Source organism: Ictalurus furcatus, chromosome 5 (genome assembly GCF_023375685.1).
Source record: "Ictalurus furcatus strain D&B chromosome 5, Billie_1.0, whole genome shotgun sequence".
NCBI classification, from domain to species: domain Eukaryota; kingdom Metazoa; phylum Chordata; class Actinopteri; order Siluriformes; family Ictaluridae; genus Ictalurus; species Ictalurus furcatus.
In genome coordinates, this window is record NC_071259.1 from 3,412,688 (window position 1) to 3,435,052 (window position 22,365).

The following is a 22,365-nucleotide window of genomic DNA, read 5'->3' on the forward strand; positions in this document are numbered from 1 at the left end:
GAAGTCTTCAAGTCTCCGAGGCGCTCTGCAGAACGGGTTAAAATACCAGGCTTCCCTATTAATCAGATATTCAAAAACAGATAAGCATTCCTGTATGAAGCACGCTTCGCCCCTCCCGTTTACAAAAAAAAGAAACAAAAAACCCCAAAGTGCACTTCACCGCTAATAGCACCTGGTCTGGACATGAGACCAAACATGGGACTGAGATTTCAGTTTCACACAACCGTGAAATCCGTTTTTGCTCCGTCATGACACGGAATTATCTGGAACTAAAACTTCCTCCTATTTGCAGAGATCGTGCTCCCAAAACGCACTTCACTTCTGCTTCTGGGGCGAATGCGCATTTCTTTCACATTCAGTGGCCTTGTTTCTATTCTTATATTTCGGCACTTTAATTCCCGTATTTTGTCCAACAGTCAGTGTTTTTTTCTAGATTCTAAACCGAGAAGCAACTCAAATGGAAGCCAGTGGGATCTTTGGTTCTGCTTCAGCCTGAGAAAGCCACAGTATGACAGTAAAAGAGACTGCATCGTCATTTCGTTGCTAGGAGACGTCATTACGATGTTTCCACGAATCGCTGTTCTCCAGTTTCAAGCTACAAAGACTATAGTATCGTGAAAGATATATTTCTTAACGTGGCGGCTCAGCGTTTTGCCCTAATTTCACACAGGGTTCCTTTTCTGAAACGGTTACGGTACCAGACCTGGAAGACCGTAGTCCGACACGACACATCAGGTGTCCGAGCAGGGAAACTTCTAGACTCTGATGATCCTTCACGACTGGACTTGGAGAACCCGTGTAAACAGTTCCGCTAACCCCAAGCCTAATTGATATCATTAGTTCCCATTGGCTCCAATTCCAAAACCAGGTACCAAAAAGAATTTACATTACTAATGATCCGTTGGTATTTTTATTTTGTTTTTCTTGCCGTGTAAAAGAATTTACTCAGAGTGCGCTCCGTAGCTCAGCGTTTAAGGTTCTGCGCTCGTAACCTGAAGGTTGTGTGTTCAAACTGTAGACGCATTGTTTGGTGCTTTGACAAGGTTCTTGACCTTCGGATGAATAAACGTAGGCGTAATTTGTAGGCTCAATTTTGCGGTTAGCTGAAACCCTGCTGTGTCAAGATGGTATGTCTCATGCCTTTCTTCTTCTGTCCTCTTTTCTATCCATCAACGCCATCTCCTTTTCTCTCCGCACATGAGACGAGACGTGTGATTGTCTCTGTCTGGCTGTCTCATGCCTTTCTTTCCCTTGTCCTCTTCCATCTATCATCGCTAGCCCTCAGTGTTCTGTCCCTCCCTCTCTCTACCTCTCTCTCTCTCTCTCTCTCTCTCTCTCTCTCTCTCTCTCTCTCTTTGTGGGAGTTCAAAGGCCTGCGTCTGCATCTCCCTCCCTCCGTGCTGCACTCCGGTCTTCATTAGGGATAAAGGTGATGAATATGGATGGAGGAGAGAGGCGGGGCTGTGGATTAGAAGTGTGTGTATAATAATAAAAAAAAAAAAAAAAAAAGATAATACACAAGAGGTACACAAGGGGTGGAGCTGGAAGATGGTGAGCGGGTGCTTTGCGACGGAAACCATGACGACTCGACGATACCCGATTCTGTCGTTCCGGGTCGGGTAACCTTCATCTCCGACCAGGCTCGTCCTGCAAAACACACACACACACACACTTTTTTTCAGATACAAGGCACGCAATCCGTAACAGGCAGCATTATAGCTCACAAAGCGGCCCGTGTTCTCGCTGCTTAAATAATGCGTGAAGTAACCTCGATGAGGCGATACGCTACTCAAAATGTGTGTTTGCCCGAGGGTGTGCAGAGCTGAACAAAAGCACACATACACACACATACACACACACACATACACACACACACACACACACACACACACACACACACACACACAGTTGTTTAATCCGGGTTTAATCTCTTCGGCAGACGCCACGCTGTCATGGCGTTTACTTCAGGCAGCGGCTAATCTCTGTCTCTCCTCACAAAAAATTGTGTGTGTGTGTGTGGGTCTGACTGTGAAAAACAATACAGTCCAGCTTTGGGGTAATTATGTGTACTGGGAGTTTGTGTATCTCTTTTTCTTTGTGTCTGAGCCTATGAGGTGGGTTATGTGAACTCTTTGTGTGTGTGTGTTTGTTTGTGTGTGTGTGTGTGTGTGTGTGTGTGTGTGTGTGTGTGTGTGTGCGGAAAGCCTCCAGCCTTCACTTCCTTTCTTTTCAGATTACCGTTCATGTCAGTTATGATCACCGGGGCAGAAGCGCGTTGTCCGCTGACGTCAGTGGCAGACGGACGCGCGCACTCGCACAAACACACTCAGACGAGTCAGCTAGAAACCTCGAGGGCTGCTTCTCCTTCTATTTCTCTCGTCTACCCTGCGCCGTTTCCATCCGCGTTCAGCTCTACGTTTACACAACTCGCCCTGCATTCATCTCCTCCGCATCACGTTTAACAGCACGCCAAGATTGCACAACAGCGGTTCTCAAGCTTTTCGTAGATCCGTTTGACTGTAAAATAAATTGCATGCCCCCCCCCCCCCCCCACCTAACAGTATGGATTTATATCATGAATGCTAGTTCGTTTTTTTTCAAAAATAAATATTTTTAGAGCCATAGAGCTTTCTTTGGTGCTTGTACGCCTAAATATAAAGTTTGGTAAAGTGTTGTAAGAAAATTTGAAAAGGTCACGGACCCCCTGGTTATGCTTTATGGAATACTGGGGGTCCCTGGAACCCACTTTGAGAACCACTGTGGGGGGAAAAAAAAAACTGTGACAAAGATGGCTGATGACAGACTGTTGGTGGTGTGAGGAACTTTTGATTAAACTCGGAGAGCTGCTACGCCGTTCGTCTGGAAGCCGTCGATATGATGACGCCGAACACAGAGGGTGGCGACGGTGATGACGAAACACAAACGAAACACACTAACGGACATGATATCTTTATTACCTCGTCGGCTCATTGCGGTCTATCGTTAGAGGATCTCGACCGTCTAACCTGACACGGAGAACTTGCGGTATCTTGTAGAATTTGGGGGAGATGTTATTGGAAAACGAGTGAGCTTAAAGCGCTGAAGTGGCTTGAACTATTGTGTGATCAAAAGCAGTCGTGTTTTTTAACGAGCTAGCTGTGTTTCAGAAAACAACTATTGTGTGGTAGCTAGTTTAGCTAGTAATACAGCTAATAATCTGTCGTGGTGATCATGTGATCATGTTTGAGAATACATGGAATATTATGGGATGTGCGTCACGCGGGATGTGAGAACGATGAGGTTTCGCCCCTTCGTTTTGTCAGTGAGCTGCAGGAGCTCGGTGGATTAGCCCCGGCCCGTAATCACAAAGCTAGCATGAGCGACACTTTGAACCTCTCCCTCATCATCTCTCCCTCACTGTATCTCTCTCTCTCCCTCACCATCTCTCTCTCTCTCCCTCTCTCTCTCTCTGTTTCTTTCAGTTTTTTCCTCCACTCCTGAGCCAAATCCTCTTCCCTTTCCTCTGTGTGCATTATGGGAATTATCACAGCCCCCACCTTCAGCAGACTTCATCACTGTCCTTTCTCCTTCTTTTTTTATTCTCGCTCGCTCACACACACACACACACACACACACACACACATCATCATCATCCTTTTCTGCCTGTGCTCGGTTGTGAAATGGAAATGCGCTGATTTAGTCATGTGTTAATCCCACACTGATAGAGGAACTGAAGTCGTCACACTGCTTATCTACTGCTGAGGCTGCACTTCATTCCTGCCAGTGCTTTTTCTCTCTCTCTCTTTCTCTCTATCTGTCTGTCTCCCCCTCCCTTCCACTTCTTCTCTCTGTCTTTGACTTTATTGCTCCCTCTTTCTTTCCTTTTCCGTATTTCTCTCTCTTTTCTTCTCTCTCTCTCTCTCTCTCTCTCCACCTCTAAAATTTATCCTCCATTTCACTCTTTTTATGCCCTCCTCCTGTCTCTCTCTCTCACCCTACCTGTCTCACACTCACCCTGCCTCTCACCCAGCCTGTCTCTCACGCGGTCTCTTACCCCGTCTCTCTCTCTCTCACCCTGTCTCTCACCCAGCCTGTCTCTCTCTCATACCGTCTCTTACCCGTCTCTCTCTCTGACCCACCCTGTCTCTGTCTCTCACCCAGCCTGTCTCTCTCTCTCTCAACCTGCCTCTCACCCAGCCTGTCTCTCTCTCACCTTGTCTCTTACCCCATCTCTCTCTCTCTCACCCTGTCTCTCTCTCTCACCCACCCTGTCTGTCTCTCTCACCCACCCTCTCATCCACCCTGTCTGTCTCTCACTATAACTCGTTGTCATGTGGAGTTGGTGTAGAGATTCACACAGTGAGCTGAACTGATCTCTGTACCGCAGACGGAGTGTTAAGTGTAGTCACTTCTCCTGCTCAGTGTTTCATGGAGGACTCTTCCGAGAGACACTCGTACGGAACGCATCAATGCCGAAATCAAACCCTCCACGTTACTCATTAGAGACGTTCGAGACAGAGCAGCGTTAAAGCTCAGGCTCATCTCAAGTTTGTTTTCAGCTTTTTCACAAAAGCCACGACTCCATTCTGGATGTCAGCTGGAGTCTGGAACAGCGGCTCCACCGCACAGATATAAATACGACTGCAGACTGCCGCTGGGGAGCCAAACCCATTCATTTCATCGGCTGCGGCTTGCAGTGCGCGCGCACACACTCTCACACACGCACACGCACAGGAAGAGTGTGCAGCGTCTGGAGACTGGCATCCTGGCACCGGAGATCACACTTAGGATCATCTGGGCAAATTATCGCAGGTTTTTTAAAAAAAAAAATCAACAGAAACACTCTGGATTATAAACGTTCTTTCAGATTTCCTTCGTATTTATCATCGGTTCTTCTAAATGCTAAATCTAAACTTGAATAAACGTTACCACATTCATTTAAGTTCTTTCACTTCAGCTAAGCTCATCAATGCTCCTGCTAACAGTCTGTGTTGTGTGTTTTTTGTTTGTTTTTTTTTAAATTCGGAAAGCCCAGAATCAGTATCGCTGGATAATACACGATCGCATAGAACATACCGATCTGTTTCAGAGAGAAACCGCCTCAGAGAGCAACGAAGCTTCGAAATAGCAGGCTAAAAACACTTCGGCGGAATACTTTTTTTATTTACACGTGAAATATTTTAACTCCGATTTGTTGATATTTTCGCAGCTACACACTGCTCTTTTCACGGCACACGACCGCCAAGAGCTTATGGGAATCAACCGCCGTGTTCCTGTTCCTCTGGCCTCCGGAGCCGTGGCCCTGCATGTGCGCACACACACACACACACACACTCTCGTACACACACCCAGGTGAAAAGTCAGCACAGAGGAACACAATTACTCATCCTGACGTAAAACGAAACTAAAACAGGACAGCTGTTTTATTTATATATATATATATATATATATATCATTTTTTTTGTTTGTTTTTCAGCTCTCTCTTCCTCTTGCGAGTTTCATTTACGCCACCGTTTAAAAAAAAACAAAAACAAAAAAAATCCCCCAAAAAAACCAGGAGTCTTCCAAAAAGAAGTGTTTCATCGCCTGGCTTGGGATGTTATTCCGAAACAGTGCGACGTGAAGACACGCTATCGTGATTTCCATGCGCGTTTACATTTGCATTGCGCTGAGTGACGGCACAGAAACCGCTGGAGGCACAACAATGCAAAGTGTTAAGGGGGCGCATACAGACTAATAACCTGAAAGACGAGAGAGGTGGCATTGTAGACGTGATCTGAAGTGGCATTTAAAAAAAAAAAAAGAACCTTTTTTTGGAGACGTCCAGGCGCTCTGCGCTTCTCTGAGAGAATCGTGGACATCTTTAACGCAATTTTCTTTAAAAAAAAAAAAAGAAGAACCAGTATATAAACCAGCTGGTTTTATCGGATTCCAGTCATATCTTGAGCCTCTTCGTTGCTTTCCTTTAAACGCACAAGACCAGACTAAGCATGGTGATGTGGTTCATTCAGTCCTGCTTATGATTCTCATTCCACTCCTTTAACGCCGAAATGCGGTGTGAAAATGTGTATTTTACCGTGTTTACTGTTCGTCACACCCTGCGGATATTCTCCGGGGCGTTGTTACTGGTTTCCAAATGAAAATTTGGGCTTAAAAGCAAAACCCTGTCTTTGAAATTTGCTTTGTCGGCATACGGATTAAAAGTACGTCCGGAAAACGTTCTTTAAGCGTACAAATTTCTTGATGGGATGATTCTTTTTTTTTTACCGTGTGTTATTAATGTTTTTACGCATGGGTGAGCACCGAGGCGTCCTATATTTTTGACACTGCACGCCGTGTGACCCGCCGTTTTAAAACCCGGCTCGGATGATGATCCAGAGCGTGTTTGTTTTCAATGGAGTGTGTCTCTGTTAACACTGTGTCGTCTTCTCTGTTGCTGCACATCGCAGTTTGTGTGGAAATTAGCACTCAACAGCACATTAAGATCTAATCTGTGTGTGCGTGTGTGCGTGGGTGTGTGCGTGTGTGGAGCAGGGTATTGCCGTAGGTAAGCGTGTGTCCCATCCTATTTGCAAAGTACACGCTAGCTTCAAATCACGCTGCGGGAGTCGAGGGGAGTATCTGTGGGACTGAAACGGAGCCGGGAAAAATGAGAGAGGGAGAGAGAGCGCGAGAAAGAGAAGAGAAGGAGAGAGACATGGAGAGAAAGAGTGAGAGAGATTGAGAGAGACGGACAGGAAAAGAGGAAGGAGGGACAGAAAGAATGACAGACGGAGAGAAAAGAGGAGAAAGACGGAAAGGAAATAAGGAGGAGGAGAGAGACACAGGGGAGAGAGCGAGCAGAAAGAAAGGGAGAAATGGAGAGAGAGAGACAACGAGAAAGAGCAGAGAGAGTGATGGAGAAAAGAGAAAGAGGAGAGAGAACAGAGAATGAGAGAGAGAGACAGACTGGATGAAAGAGAGCGAGAGAGACAGAATGAGAGAGAGACAGAATGAGAGAGGGAGAATGAGGGAGAGAGAGACAGAATATGAGAGAGAGAGAGACAGAATGAGAGAGAGAATGAGGGAGAGAGACAGAATGAGAGCGAGAATGAGAGAGAGAATTGGAGGAGAGAGAGAATGAGGGAGAGAGAGACAGAGAGAGAGAGAGAGAATGAGAGAGACAGACAGAATGAGAGAGAGACAGAATATGAGAGAGAGAGACAGAATGAGGGAGAGAGAGACAGAATATGAGGGAGGGAGAGAGACACAGAATGAGAGAGAGACAGACAGAATGAGAGAGCATCTTTTAAAGGAAATGCATTAAGATGTTGACTTGGTCTGCGTGGGTGTGTCTCGCCCCAAGGTGGTGCTTCTCAGACAGGTTTTACAGCCGTGTGTGTGTGTGTGTGTGTGTGTGTGTGTGTGTGTGTGTGTGGACAGTTGCTCTGATTAGGGCGCTGTTATAGTGCACTCTATTCCGCCTCACAGCCTCATCAAAGACTCCCATATCCTGTCTCACACACTCCCCTCCCCTCTCGTCCCCTCGCCCTGCACGCGCACACGCACACACACACACACTCTCTCTCTCTCTCTCTCTCTCTCTCCCAGTGTGCGAGATTATCACAGAGTCGAGGGGGATGGGACAGGGCCGGGAGGCACAACGTATGTGTGTACGTGTCTATGTACTGCGTGTGTGTGTGTGAGAGAGAGAGAGAGAGAGAGAGAGCGAGAGAGAAAGAGAGACAAATGAGAGAGAAGGGGGGAGAGAGAGACGGAGGAAAGGGGAGATGGGGAGAGAGAGAGAGAGAGAGAGAGAGAGAGAGAGAGAGAGAGAGAGATGGCTTTGTGTTGGCTGACTGGAGATCGGATGCTCATTGTGGGACCAGCGAGCGAGTGGCACGAATCCGCGCCTGAGCTTTATTCACAAACAGAGAAAAAAGAGGAAAGAACAGAATAGTGAGACAAAAAAACAGACAGATAAACATAAACAGCCGACGAACACACACACACACACACACGCGCGCACACACACACACACAATATGCTCCGTTAAAAAGATGGACTGCACACATGTGCTACCTTTTTTTTTTTTTTCGTGACCCGACAAGACTCCACACGTCCCACATATTTGAGCGCGTGGTGCAAACAAGCATGTCGTCAGACACGTTCTCCAGAGATAATCCTCATGCCGCTCGCGGTCGATCGGAGATAAGGGACGAGAGAACGTGAGGGCGAAACGATACGTCGAGATCGTCCACCGTGTCCGATACAGACGCGTCACGATACTTCAGCGGCAACCGCACGGCCTAGCACAACTCCGCGCCCAAGCCAGGACGAGTCTCCTCGATGCGTCTAAACGCCAGCCCCGCTCTGAAACGGTTTACGGGACGAAATGACGCATTAAAGCCAAAAATAAATAAAAACGTTACAGTAACGTAACCACTTCCAGCTGATGCATTTTTATTCAGATCATTGTTTCCCCAAGGTGAAGTTTTTATCACCTTCTTCCCAAGCGATCAGGAATTACAAAAGTCTTTTGTGTGTTATAAAAACACTCATGATGTTCGCACAATTCATCATGATACATCCACACACACACACACACACACACACACACACACACACTCTGCATGTCCAGTATTTCTTTGTCTGTCTTAGTGAAACTGTGTTAGCACTCTGAACATGTTTTTTTTTCCTGCTCCTAGCTTATACATACACACTCACATGCACTCTCTCTCTATCTCTATCTCTATCTCACACACACACACACACACACTCACACACTAGAGAATGGCAATGGAAAAAAAAATCCCCCTCCGACAGCTTGTTATAATTGCAGACCTCCTCTCGTCGGTGCGTCTCCCTTCCCCCTCCCGAGCCTGTGTGTGTGTATATGTGTGTGTGTGTGTGTGTGTGTGTATATATGTGTATATATATATATATATGTCCAGCGGGGTGTGTGTGTGTGTGTTAGACTTTTCCACAACCCCGTCTCACACGCCAAGTCTAAAAGAATAAAAATTTGCCTCACCTAGAAGCAGTGTCGAAGCAGAGCGACTCGTCTGACTCCCCGTTATTCTTTGGGTTTTAGGAATGACTCGGGATCAGGAGTCCCGCCACCTCTAACCCCGTGGGGGCCCACTTTCAGTCTCTCTCTCTCTCTCGCTCTCTCGCTCTCTCTCTCTCCCCGCAGCTGGATGACCCGAGCAACCCTAAGCCGTGATGAAGGCTGACCCAGACTGTCTGGATGAGGGGCCGCCACTTTTGTCCCCCCTGTCTGTCTTGCTAACCCCCTTTTTACCCCCCTATCCTGTCTGTCGTTCTACACACACACACACACACGAGATCCCGTTTGGTCGCCTCAAACAATCGACAGCTAGTTTGGAGTTTCAGAGCATTTCAGGACCGTTATCTGTTGGAAATAAATAAACCTCGAACCGAATCGCAGCAAGTAGAGCAACTTCACCTCGTTCATCTTTATATCGTTATTATTAGATCTCTCTCCCTCTGCGGATACTGGAACCAACGGGGATCATCCCGATTTGTTTGGAAGTCTTCAGTCTGGACGCACTCCAGACTCCGGAGTGGTGTTGAGGGGGGCCACATATGCATGTGTGTGTATATATATGTGTGTGTGTGTGTGTGTGAGAGAGAGAGAGAGAGAAAAGCTTTTCATTGAGAACTCGGATAACAGGAAAGCAAACAAGCTCGGGACGCCAGAACGCACTGAATGAACTCTGCAAGGAGCCACCACACACACACACACACACACACACACACATACACACGTATACATATACACACACGTATAGATATATACACAAACATATACACATATGTGTGCATGACGGAGTGGTAACGTTACTCACCCGTTATGCCGAAGGATCTCGGGAATCAGGGACTCGCAGAGAAAGCAAAAAAAAAAAATAAAATAAAAATGCAGAGAGGAAGTAGCTTCCAAAGTGTCGAGTCCATGGGGGGGGGACGGGGGGGGGGACTTAACTTCCCTCATCGGCTAAAAGTCTTTTCCTCTCGTCTTTTTCGTTTTCTTTCGTCTGTCTCTCACACTCTTTCTTGCTTGAATAGCTACTCGCAGGAGCGCTCTCTCATTCTCGCGTGCGCTCTCGCTCTCCTTCTCTCTCTCAGTCACAAAGCAAACTGAAGGTACAGAGAGTCCCGGCCGGTCTCACGCACACGCGCACGCGCACACGCGCACGCGCACACACACACAAACACACACACACATTCACAGCCTTGTCTGAGCCTACTGAGCTTTATACGACTGGCTTGACAGACAGGGCCATGCTGAGTCAGGTGACCACAGAGGGCTCCTCCGATTGGCTGGCCGCTGGCAGCCCGAGGCTAGAGCGATGTGATTGGCTTTTGAGGCTGCTGAAAGAAGAAGCCCTCGGTATTCCAGACTACTGTTCTGGCCAGGGCAGGGCAAGGCTTCCACACACACACACACACACACACACACAGAAAAAGAAAGAGAGAAGGGAAAACGTCACACAGTTTATCTTCAGTGTGTAATAATAGACAGCTGCCATTTTGGAAAGTTTATGTAAAAGGACACTGCGGCGTTTGTCACAGCTGCTTTTCAGCTTTCGTTTACTACGAAACAAGTGAGGACAATTTGTGAAATGTAAAAAAAAAAATTATTCCTTATTAAAGGAATTTAAAGTTTTGACATTCTTCTGTTCTCTCTTTCTCTCTCTCTCTCTTTCTTTCTCTCTCTCTCGCTCTGTCTCTGTCTCTCTTTTGGTTTGTTTCTCCCGGCTTTATAGCGCGTAACGTTTAGGATAAGACCATCTTGTCTGTCTGACAGAGAGACAGATCACACGGGCCAGCAGTGACGCTCCACGGCTCCACACACACCATCACGACTTAACCGCATCCATCCATCTTTTCCCCTGATGCTGACCGAGCTGCTCTTCTTCCCTCTCCTCTCGTCTCCTCTCCTCATCTCTCCGAGCTCTCAGCTCTCACTACAGCGACGCTTTGCTGCAACACATCGGCCGTCGAACGCGTTGTGTCCATACGCGTGCACGTGTGCCGTGAGATCCAGTGAGACGTAATGAGCGCAAAGCTGCACCCAAGATGGCACCTCGATGCCCCAAGCGTCAACACAGCCCAAGTGTGTGTGTGTGTGTGTGTGTGTGTGTGAGAGAGAGAGAGGGGAAGGGGAAGGGGGGTGAGGTGAACCATAAAATCATCTCGTTAGAACACTCTGATTGTCACATCAAACTGACGCTGATGTGAGGTGATTGCCCATCCTCCTCCCTTTTCTGCTCGTGTTGGCACGGTCAGCTCCTCTCCTCCTCTCCAGATATCAGGCCTTCCTGATCATTTCTGCTCCGATATGAATCTTCACAAGTCTGATCACTCGAAGCTAAAGATATGGCTGAAACGCTGCAGATAAGGACGGACACGGACTCGGCACGGAACGGTAGTTAGTTACGCATTTCTCGATTTTGTGCAAATCTCCGTTTTTTTAATTTAAGGACGGTTTTCACCCGCAGGCGTAAAAAGGCTAACACGCGCTTCCTCGGAAACATGAAGTCAGCCACGTCTTCTCAAAAAACGCCGCTCATACGATGTCATACCTCATGAATGCTTTTACAGAAGAGCACCAAAACCCGATTTAAGCGCTTCTGAGAACCGGACGGAATGATGTGTGCTTTCACACCTAATTAGTCCGTTCGCTGAGACTCGACCAGATGAAAATGGATTCTTTTGGTTCATTTGCTGTTCAGTTTGGTCTGGTTTCACACCGCACGTGATTCAACGAACCAGAAAAATGTGGAAAATGTCAGAAAGAAATACGCGGAGAGATGAAGGTAAACAAACCTTTTACCAAGAGTCTGCAGAAATCACACACAAAAAAAAATCAAGTACTAGATAGTTACATAAACAACTCACTTAAGACATTTTGTACAACATTTTTCTCTTCTTGTTCGTCGGCCCACATCTCCAGGACACATGGCATTTCTGTAGCTCTGCTCTTCTGTTCAGTTTAGCAGCTCACATCTACAAAAACACGCTGCAACCCAAAACACATGGCGTGTTTGATTCACTTCTTGCAGTCGAGTCGATTCGGAGTCGATTCGCTTCCGCCATGTGCTAGAGTTCACGTTTAAGCAGTCCGAGAACATGGACCGGTTGGTTTGGTCCTCGGTGTGATTGCTGTGTTCTTACCTCCACTGAAGTGGAGAACACACCTGGGTTCCATTCAAGCAAACTAAATGCTGCATCATGACGTGATGAAGTTCAGTAGGAGGTTTTTGGTGGGCCTATGAACAAGTACTAATGCTGAAAGGAAATGTTGGCTTTGACTGAGATAACGATGTTACAGTTACTGATTGCAGCGTCTAACGTAAAGCCATGACTTGGGCACTGAATAAACCGTCAATTTCTGATACGACATATACGCGTCTCGCTTGATGAGTAGATCGTTACATGGTCCAAAGCCTTTGGATTCACAGGCCTTTAAATTTGAGTGAACAAGCTAATTAAAGGGAAAAAAAGCACCCCTAAACACTTCCTCACACTCCAATCCAAACCCTGAAGGGTTAAAATGATAGTGTGGTTTTAAAAGAAATGCATGAGGAGATGTTTGACGCAGTTTCCATTCTCGTTAGTACAACCCCTATTCCAAAAAAGTTTGGACGCTGTGTAAAATGTAAATAAAAACAGAATGCAATGATTTGCAAATCTCATAAACCCGTGTGTTATTCACAATAGAACTCGGAAAACGTATCAAATGTTTAAACCGAGGAAATGGATCATTTTTCAGAAAACAATAAGGTCATTTTGAATTTGATGGCCGCAACACGACTCAAAAAAGTGTGAGAATGGAAAAGTAAGTGTTACTGAAAAGAAACAGCTGGAGGAACATTTCGCAACTAATTAGGTTAATTGGGAACAGGTCAGTAAGATGATTGGGTATAAAAAGAGAGGCGGCGTCTCTCAGAAGTAAAGATGGGATGGAATCTGGATGGAAGCAGATGTTGCTCTAAAACCTGTATCTACCTTTCAGCATTGATGGTGCCTTTCCAGATGTGCAAGCTGCCCATTCCATATGCACTAATGCACCCCCATACCATTAGAAAACCAGGCTTTTGCACTAAGTGCTGATAAAAAGCCAGACGGTCCCTCTCCTCTTTAGTCCTCTTTAGTTTAGAGGACGCGGCGTCCTTGGTTTCCAAATTTGGATTCGTCTGACCACAGAACAGTTTTCCACTTTGCCTCAGTCCATTTTAAATGAGCTTTGGCCCAGAGAAGACGGCGGTGTTTCTGGATCATGTTCACATATGGCTTCTTCTTTGCATGATAGTGCTGCCTCAGGGACCGAAGATCACGGGCATGCAATATTGATTTTCACCCTCGTCCCTCGCGCTCAGAGATTTCTCCAGATTCTCTGAATCTTTTGATGATATTATGTACTGTAGATGATGAGATATTCATAGTCTGAACACTTTACTGTAACTCCACTTTGGAGGCCCCACCCCACCCATCTCAACTTTGGATCATGACTTTTCCAAACCGCCTTTTCAATGTACATGTATAGAGGACACAAATGTTACCGCTGATGGTGACTAGGGTTGTACCCTAAAAGGTACGGTTTATTACACTAGACGAGCCACTGGAATGAGTATTTGCAATGCACCGATCCACGATGGGATTGCAGTAACACGATGGGATTGCAGTAACCCAGTACAGAGTTGCTCATTTAATAATCAAACACGCATGCCTGCACTTGAGCCTTGCTTGCCTATTAACATGGAGAACCAGGAAGTGAATTCCTCTCATAATCACAAAGTATTTTCACATAGTTCCTTCATAGATCATGCCCTTTGTGATTTGTGTCAGGATTTATGTCCATAATACGCCTTTTTTCAGCGTACAGGAAATATCTGACAGTAGTTACCTTGTGGTTTCTTGCCCTTTATTAATCCATCCACGCCTTTTTTCGTTTAGTCTGCGGAAACTCCACAACTTCCAGCTGTACATTATTTATTTATTTGTTTGTTTGTTTGTTTGTTTATTTATTTATTTTTACCTTCCCCAGCTCACACCCTGCTTTACGGGTACGGTAGTTCTGAGGTAGGCTTCGACAGTGAAGAAAGAACAAAGGAGTTGCCATTCCAAAGCACGACCCACCCTTCCTCCCTCTTTCTCTCCGAGTATGCATTAAAAACAACATCTGGGCCGTCTGGTCCAGCACTGGCCACATGTGCTACAGCAGTTAAGCAAGGCTGAGCGACTGTTAGGTAAGCGCGCCGCCTTTTGTTTCAGTTTTGAGAATTCCAATGGAGAACTTCTTGGATGAAACTTGGCTGGAGAAGAAAAGCTGACTCGAACTCGCAAGCATTAAGTGCTAGAATAAGGAAACGGAGTAGATTTGTAGACGTGTTGCTAACTGGTGTCCTAGTCCACACTTCTGAAGCAGAGGTCGTGCAGGTGGAGGTTTTACACTCTCACCCTGTACAAACACCTCCCGAGGGAACACAGAGCAGTCTTTATTTATTTTTTGCGTACATCAGTTTTTAGACAAGTAGAGGAGGGGCCGCGGACTCAAATTCCCCTCGAATGAACCTTCTGAACCCCGGAGCAGCTCTGTGAGCGATTGACCTCTTCCTGTGGTGCCACAGCTCAATGAGTACTGCTGTTTCAGAGGCCTGATACTGGGCCCCCAACCCCCCAACCATATAGTCCATCCAACTTCACTCCTGGCGCTCACGTGATAGCAATGTGTGCGGAAATGTATATTCAAGTTTACCATTGATGTTCGGTATTCTTGTGGTCTGGGGGTAGTCTCGTGCTTACGATCTATAGGGTAAAAAACACATCTGAGTAGAGCTACAGCGTAGTCTTCCTCCTTCGTGGCTGCTCGAGTTTGGCAGCAGCGCTGATAGTTTAGACCCAAATGAGAGCCACATGTCACGAGCTGAGCGGTGCTTGCAGAAAGGTGGGATTAGTGCAGGGAAAGCCCTGTATTTAAGGCACATTTTTCATCTTTAGCACTGACATCAGCGTCAGCTTGAAGTCAATATCCACCGACTGCCATCGTTATGACAGCACCGCAGCTGAATGGAAGGACTAAAGCTGTGGAAATTGAGTCGTGCCATATTGACTCATTTGCGACTGAGAATAGTCATCAAGCTTTAACAACAAAGCGTGGCTAATTTTAAACACACCACCGTAAAATATCAGTTCCTTTCCTGCCGTATTTAAGATTTCATTCAATTAACGAAACGAAACAGACTTGTCCGTTCAACACGGAGACTCTAGAAACGTATTAAACGTAAACCTTAAATCTTTTTTTAAGATCCACACAGTCGGCACCCAACGTGATCAGAAAACGAACAGCCTAAGTACCGCTCAAACCAGTGACAGCAATGGACGTGTGATGAATATGGTGCAGTGTAAAAGAGCCTTCACTGGGCTTCAAAAAAGTCCTTAGGAATCGTAGATCTGTCAGGCTTTGGGAAACGTCATCATCGGTTTAGAAGCGCTCCCGATGACTGTCCTCGCTTGACAAAGTATTGAGTAGATAATGTGTAAATAATGCTCTCAAACACATCTAACAAGGTCTCTCGGCGCACACACGGTGACTCCAGATAAAACGGCTACGTATATCGATAACACAAAACCTAAAACAAACTCACCTAGATGGGATAGCGAGGTGTTTAGGACTAATGCGGATTAAGTGATTCGCACGGGCTGATACAAGAACGTCGAAGAAACTGGAAACTCCGTCGTAACGGCAAAATCCAAGGCACAACAATAATCCTAATGACTTTCTCAGCCTGTCGAAGCAGTGTAGACTGTTAGCGCGCTCACTTACAGCCACAGTGTTGGAAATATAAACATCGAATTTGGAAATCTTGGGAAATATTGAAATTGATATCAGGCTGGAAGCAGGGCGCCGTGAGGAATTTATTTCAGCGGATTCATTTGTAGCCAAGCGTACATTTTAAGGAGTATTTTTGGTAAGCTGTTTTTATTTTTCTAGTGGTTAATTATTATTTTTTTTTTTGTGTGTGTAATTTGCTGCAAAATATGAGCCTATTTCAGAAGACGTTTAAAACGATACCTCCGTTTTCTTTTACAGAATTGAGACGGCGAATCGTGACGTCATCTGTCACGGATTAGTTCTGATTAACCCGTTCGTCATCGGCGATAGACGAGGATATTTCCAGCCTTTTGTTAGTTGCGCATACAATTTGTTTGGAATAGCGCACTCGGGGTCGTGCCGTTATGGGAAAATAAACAACGGGACGATACGATGAAGCTGAGGTACTTCTACCAGCCTGACGTCGATTACTTTCCTATAACAGCCCATCCCAATGCGATGTTATTCTTCTTACGCAACAGCAAATTCCGAATGTTTACGTATGTTGAATGTCGTCAAACGTCTGAGAAACAAGTTCGCTCCTGTTCTCACTTCCGTTATAGCTGCTCACTATAAATAGTCATTCTCTCACGAGTCTCTCTCTCGGAGTTAATAAGACAAAAAAAAAAAAACCGCAGGTTGTCATGACATCGACAAAACACAGAATCACCTGTCCTGACGACTTTCCTGTGGAGTAAAAAGGACTGATTTGCCTTGAAGCCGGCACTACTGTCGTTCTGACCAATAAGAATGAAGGATTCAACAGCAGTGTGGTATAAAATCTGATACACAACAACACAAACAATATTATTCAAATATCATCAGCACTCGGTGCCCCTTATTTCGAAGGTAGCGTTAGTATGTTGATAATATTGTACACCAATAAACAAAAGGGAACTGTAATGATCTGGAAATGTAATCTACTTTCACATACAATTTGCGAATTCACGCATTATAAAAACCTTCTGTCATTATTTCGTTCCTCATAAAAAAAAAAAAGTCATAATAATTATGCCTCTTTCACCAGACAACATTTCTGTCAGCGTATGTCTGGAGATAGAGGCGTAATTATTATGACTTTTCTTTTATGCGGAGCGGTCGTGTTGTTCGCAGTGGTGATGTCATTGCGGTTTGGACCACCTCACAGAGTCAAAGTCGCCTTTGTGTCGAGCGATAAATTAGTCGTTTGTGAGTTCCAGTGCGGACACAACGAGAGCAAATCGTACGCGCGTCGTTATTCGTCAGTAAGCTGCGACGTTTCTACTTTATAATCCGCCACGACACGAAGCGATGTTATTCAGCTCGTAAAACGCCGCTCGTTTCTAAAAGACCCGAAGCGGCGGCGTCCTAGCTAGTTAGCGAGCCTCGTCTTGCACGATGAAGTCTTCATTCTCAGCTCGCAGCCTTACTGCGTCGTCTCATGTTCTGAAAGTTTCATGGTTCCTGACATTTTCCCTACCCCCCCAGCTCCACTCACACACAGGGAACTCGGGGCCCCTGACCACATCCTGCAGCTGTCTCCTGGTTGACAGACTCAATTCAAACAGTTTAAAACTGAGCTAGTACCTTTATCCCAGTGAAACCCAACCATCCCCGACCAGTTCAAACGCTAATAAATATTTTAATGCAGAAATATACCTCGCCTGTTATCCATCACAATATCTGTTACAGTAACCTCTTACACTGCTTTACGGGTTTGTTTTTTTTTTTTTTTTTTTAATCCTAAGGTTTATTTTACAATAATACGCTGCTATAAGGAGTGAAATATTACAGTTTCCCTAAAGGTAATGAAGGGAATAAATCGAATGTTTTATTGCTCTATTGATGCTATTTTTAGTTGGCCACATGTTACAATTTTCTTAATCTTCAGAATGAATCCTGTAGCTTGTTGTCGTGTCATTTTTGTTTTTACTTTACACTCGACTGCTCATATTCCTGTCACTATTTGCAATACTCAACAATGACAATATTGTTATTTTAGAAAATGCAGCGTTTTCACGCATGTGTAATGTTCCTGAAATAAAATCTGTGCCCTTGGACACATTTGAAAAACAGACATAGACAATTATTTTGATACAAAATTTTTATATTGGCTAAATTGTAATATGTTCGACTTGGTCACTGTAAATGCAAAGTCAAGTGTGAAATCAAGTGTATACTGTAAAATCAAGCACAAACTGAAATTTTCAAGTGAAATGTGTATTCTAAAGTGTGATGTAAAATTATGTGTAAAGTATCATTCAAAATGTAATGTACAATGAGAAGTGTAAAGTAAATTGTACAATAAAATGTAAAGGTAAAATGTTATTAAAATGGGACGTGAACTGTGAAATAAAATGTAGAGTATGATCTAAAGTTAAACGTTATTTAAAGTACGGAAAAAGGTGAAGTATAATCCGAAGTAAAAAAAAAGTTAATTAAGGTTTTAAAGTAATTAAAGTAAAGCATAGTGTAAAATAGAATGTGAAGTAAAATGTCAAATGAATTGCAGAGTAAGTGAAATGTAGAGTATAATCTGAAGTGTAACGTTAAATGTTATTTAAATGTAAAGTATAACATAACGTAAAATGTCATTCAAATGTAAAATAAATTATAGAATATAATCTAAAGTAAAAATGTTAGTTAAATCTACAGTATAACGTAAAGTAAAATGCAAAGTGAAATATAGCGTATAATCTAAAGTAAAGTAAAATGTTACTTAAATGTAAAGTGAGTTCTAAAATAAAATGCAGAGTAAAATTCCATTAAAATATCAAATAAATTTTAGAGTATAATCTAAAGTAAGATGCAAAGTTAAATATTATTCAAATGTAAAGTGTGACCGAAGGTCAAAATGTTATTTAAATTTGAAGTATAATGCAAAACGAAATGTAAAGTAAAATGTTATTCAAATGTAAAGCATAACGTAAGATAAAGTGCAAAGTAAAATGTAGAGTAAAATGTAAAGTAAAACGTTATGCAAATGTAAAGTAAAATGTTATTCAAATGTAAAGCGTAACGTAAAATAAAATGCAAAGTAAAATGTAGAGTACACCGTAAAGTAAAACGTTATTTAAATGTAAAGTGTTATGTAAAAACGAAATGTAAAGTAAAACGTTATTTAAATGTAAAGTGTTATGTAAAACGAAATGTAAAAGTAAAACGTTATTTAAATGTAAAGCGTAACGTACAATAAAAATGCATCACTCTGCGTACATAAAGCTCCATGCTTGCACGTATTATATGACCTCACCAACAGACTGCTTCATGTGTACGTGTGTGCGTTGTAGCGCCGCCTCATTTTACGGTGTTTCTCAAGCTGTGGTTCAAAACATCCGATTCATATTTTCTTGTTTACCTTCATTTTTATTTATCGAGATTAAATGTGTGTTGGTGTGAAATTGGCTGTCGGGGAACTGAAGAGATATAGAAATTAGATCAGAAACATTCTACAATAACTTTTAGCTAGTCAATGAGCTGTAAATGTTGATCTCCAGTCGAAATTTCCTAAGCTAATATTAGAAAAGATTTCCTAGCAGGAGTTAGCACTCTAGCTAACGTCAGAGGAAAGTTAGCTCTTCATTCCCTATTCACTACGTAGTGCATTGTTTAGTGTTGCCCGGATTCTCAACGGGCAATTTCTGTTCACTGGAAACGTCAATATATTGTAACAAAGTTCACTGTAAATCCGGCGTAGAATCGATGCACGCTACCTCCACACCACGGTGCATAGCAGTGTGTTTTAGCTTTTAGGAAGCATATTTTTCTGAAGGGAACCGGTCAGGACACCAGAGCTGCAGTTTCATATGTGCTGCGTATAAATAAGTAAAATGTTGTTCAGTGAGCGAGACATGTCGTAGGTGTAGCTGTGATCAACGTTTCCAGGACGTTCACACGTGACCCCGTTCTGGAAGACTGCCAGGTGTTTGATCAGTAGAAGTGCATGTATGAATAGGGTTTATGTTTCTGTTGAACAGGGAGTGTGTGTGCTTTACATTCCTGTAATGGTGTTTGAGTGTAGAACACACAGAGACATGTTACTGTTAGTCCTCATACCGTGTTACTGCACACGGACCCAACACCGATCCAAACAGAAACCACAGAAATAATCAGTGTGTCATTTCCACACATTTTAACTTTATACGCTTTACAGCGATGTTGGATTCGATTCAGAGCGTCAGACTGGAGCCAGCACTTTCACTCTGTATACCTGTATAGTCTATCTGTCTGTGTATCTGTCTGTCTATCCGCCTCTCTCCCTCTCTCTCTCTCTCTCTCTCTCTCTGATTAGGTTCTTCCTGTCTCTCTCATTTCTTTCTTTCTTTCTTTCTTTCTTTCGTTCTACTTCTCTGTCTGTTTGTCTGTCTCTCTCTCATTTCTTTTTTTCTTTCTTTCTCTTTCTACTCCTGTCCGTCTCTGTCATTCTGACTTTCTGTCTCTATCTGTCTGTCTGTGTATCTGTCTGTCTACCTACCTCTCTCTCTGTTGATCTCTCATTCTCACCCTCTCTCTTTCTATCTCTCTCTCATTTGGTTCTTTCTTTCATTTTTCTTTCTTTCTTTCTTTTTTCTTTCTTTCTCTTTCTGTCTCTGTCATTCTGACTTTCTGTATCTATCTGTCTATGGTTATGCGTCCCTCTCTCTCTCTTTCATTCGCTCTTTAACCCCCCCACCATTCTGACTGTCTCTCACCATCTCTCTCTCATTTGTTCACTCTCTCTCAATGTAAGTAGGAAACTAGGTCATGGAGGCAGGGTGCCAATAGTGGTGGTATGTCGTCCCTCTATCTCTCTGTCTCTCTCCCTCTCTCTCTCTCTCTCTCTCTCTCCCTCCTTCTCCCCCCCTCTCTCTCTCACTCTCTCTCTCTCTCTCTCTCTCTCTTTTAACTTAAATAGGGCTTTTATGTAAGTGGAGGAGGGGAGGCAGCTCAGGGGGAGGGGAAGAGGAAAGAGAGCGCTATAGGGATGACATTCTCCCCAAGAGCGTCGCTTGAGAAAGGAAACTTGGAGAGGAAGCAGTCTGACTCCTTTTCCTGACCTGACTCCTTCACTCCCGGAGAAAAATCCACGTTTATATAACCGAGAGATCCTATAGCCTTGTTCTCTCCCTCATGCCCACCTCTGAGAACGAAACCCATCGTTTACTATAAACAGGAAACGATTCGTCAGTCTTTGTGTAAATAATTGTAAGTGGTTTATTTTTGACTGATGGTCATTTCAGTGTTTTCCTAATCTAGTATGCTCGTGTGCAGATTAAGGATGCGCAGAAGTACTGAATATATACAGAATCAGCGTGACTCGCCGACTCGTCATCCCTGAAGGAAGTCCTGTATCGTCCTGTGTAATTAGGCTCGCTGTAAGCGTTTATTACATGGAAACGGGAACGCGGGGTTATTCGAAGGATAAAAAAAAAAATCACAGAAACACACACAAAATGAATGTGCACAGGTCCAGTAGAGAACTAGATACAAGTGAAAAGGAGATGAGTTTTTTTTTCTTTCTTTCTTTCTTTTTTTTAAATAAAAAAACTGATTTGCTTTTTCATTTTTCTTATATGAAAAATTTTCACCGTTGTTGTAGAGAGCTACGTTCAGTTGACTCAATTGCTAGCTAGGAAAAAAAAACGAACTAGTCGACCTCAATAACTGTGAGAAACATTTCATCTTTGGGACGATGTTGATTTGTTAAAAAAATAAAAAAATGCTGTACGCGTCAGATTTTAACATGAATTAAGATTTATAGTTCCGATCCTAGCCTTAACTGTGATCATTTATAACTGTGTATTTTTTTTTTATATATGTTTGATATTCTTTCAGTTTTCTAATATACTTGGCACTTACCTAAAGTTTGAACTAATAGAATTGTACATCTCTATGTCCAGTACTTGCGCTCCAGGACCACGTTTTTACGTCGGGATCGCATACACGTTTCTACTTTCTCATGCTTTTAGGAAACTGATGTATAAAAGGATGCATTTGAAGCACGCAACTATTCAACACAATACGACGTCCTAGTTTCGTCCGTGTCTGGCGGGAAGAGAGCGAGTGCAGTGTGGGGAATACATTTATATTTAAGTCTCTTAGACATGGGAAAAAAAGAAAAGAAAAGAAAAAAAGTATTTCTGGTGTCTAATAATAACACGCTGTGCTGAAAAACAAGGAAAAGCCCTCCGACCCTGAAAGATGGAAACTAATTGAAACTAATACTGCCACACTGACTAAAACTAAATTCGACTAAACTCACGGTGTATCAGAAAATCTTTACACTCTTACTCTATAAGCTTATATGTTCATTTACATAAATCTGGCTCTCAAACGGTGAAGTGAAATGAAATGAAGAGCACGACACAGACATTTATTTGGAAATAAAACGCAGTTTGAGACTTTGCTTAGAAGCTGTTATGACTAGAACTGTCTTGTTTAGCCTTTGACTTTGATCCTTTGCTCTGTATTCTTGTGTTTGTGCTCTTTGAACTGTGCTCTCAAGGTCGTGTGTGTTTGTGTGTGTGTGTGTGTGTGTGTGTGTGTGT

At 43.7% G+C, this 22,365-nt stretch overlaps 1 long non-coding RNA gene across 1 annotated transcript; it reads right to left on the reverse strand.

Moving 5' to 3' along the window:
- Nucleotides 1–899: 899 nt before the first annotated feature.
- Nucleotides 900–10,472, reverse strand: LOC128607414 (uncharacterized). The gene is made up of 2 exons (XR_008385868.1): nt 9,831–10,472; nt 900–1,647 (listed from the first exon to the last, which is right to left on the reverse strand). It is a non-coding gene; the product is annotated as an uncharacterized LOC128607414 (long non-coding RNA).
- Between the last annotated feature and the right edge of the window lie 11,893 nt (nt 10,473–22,365).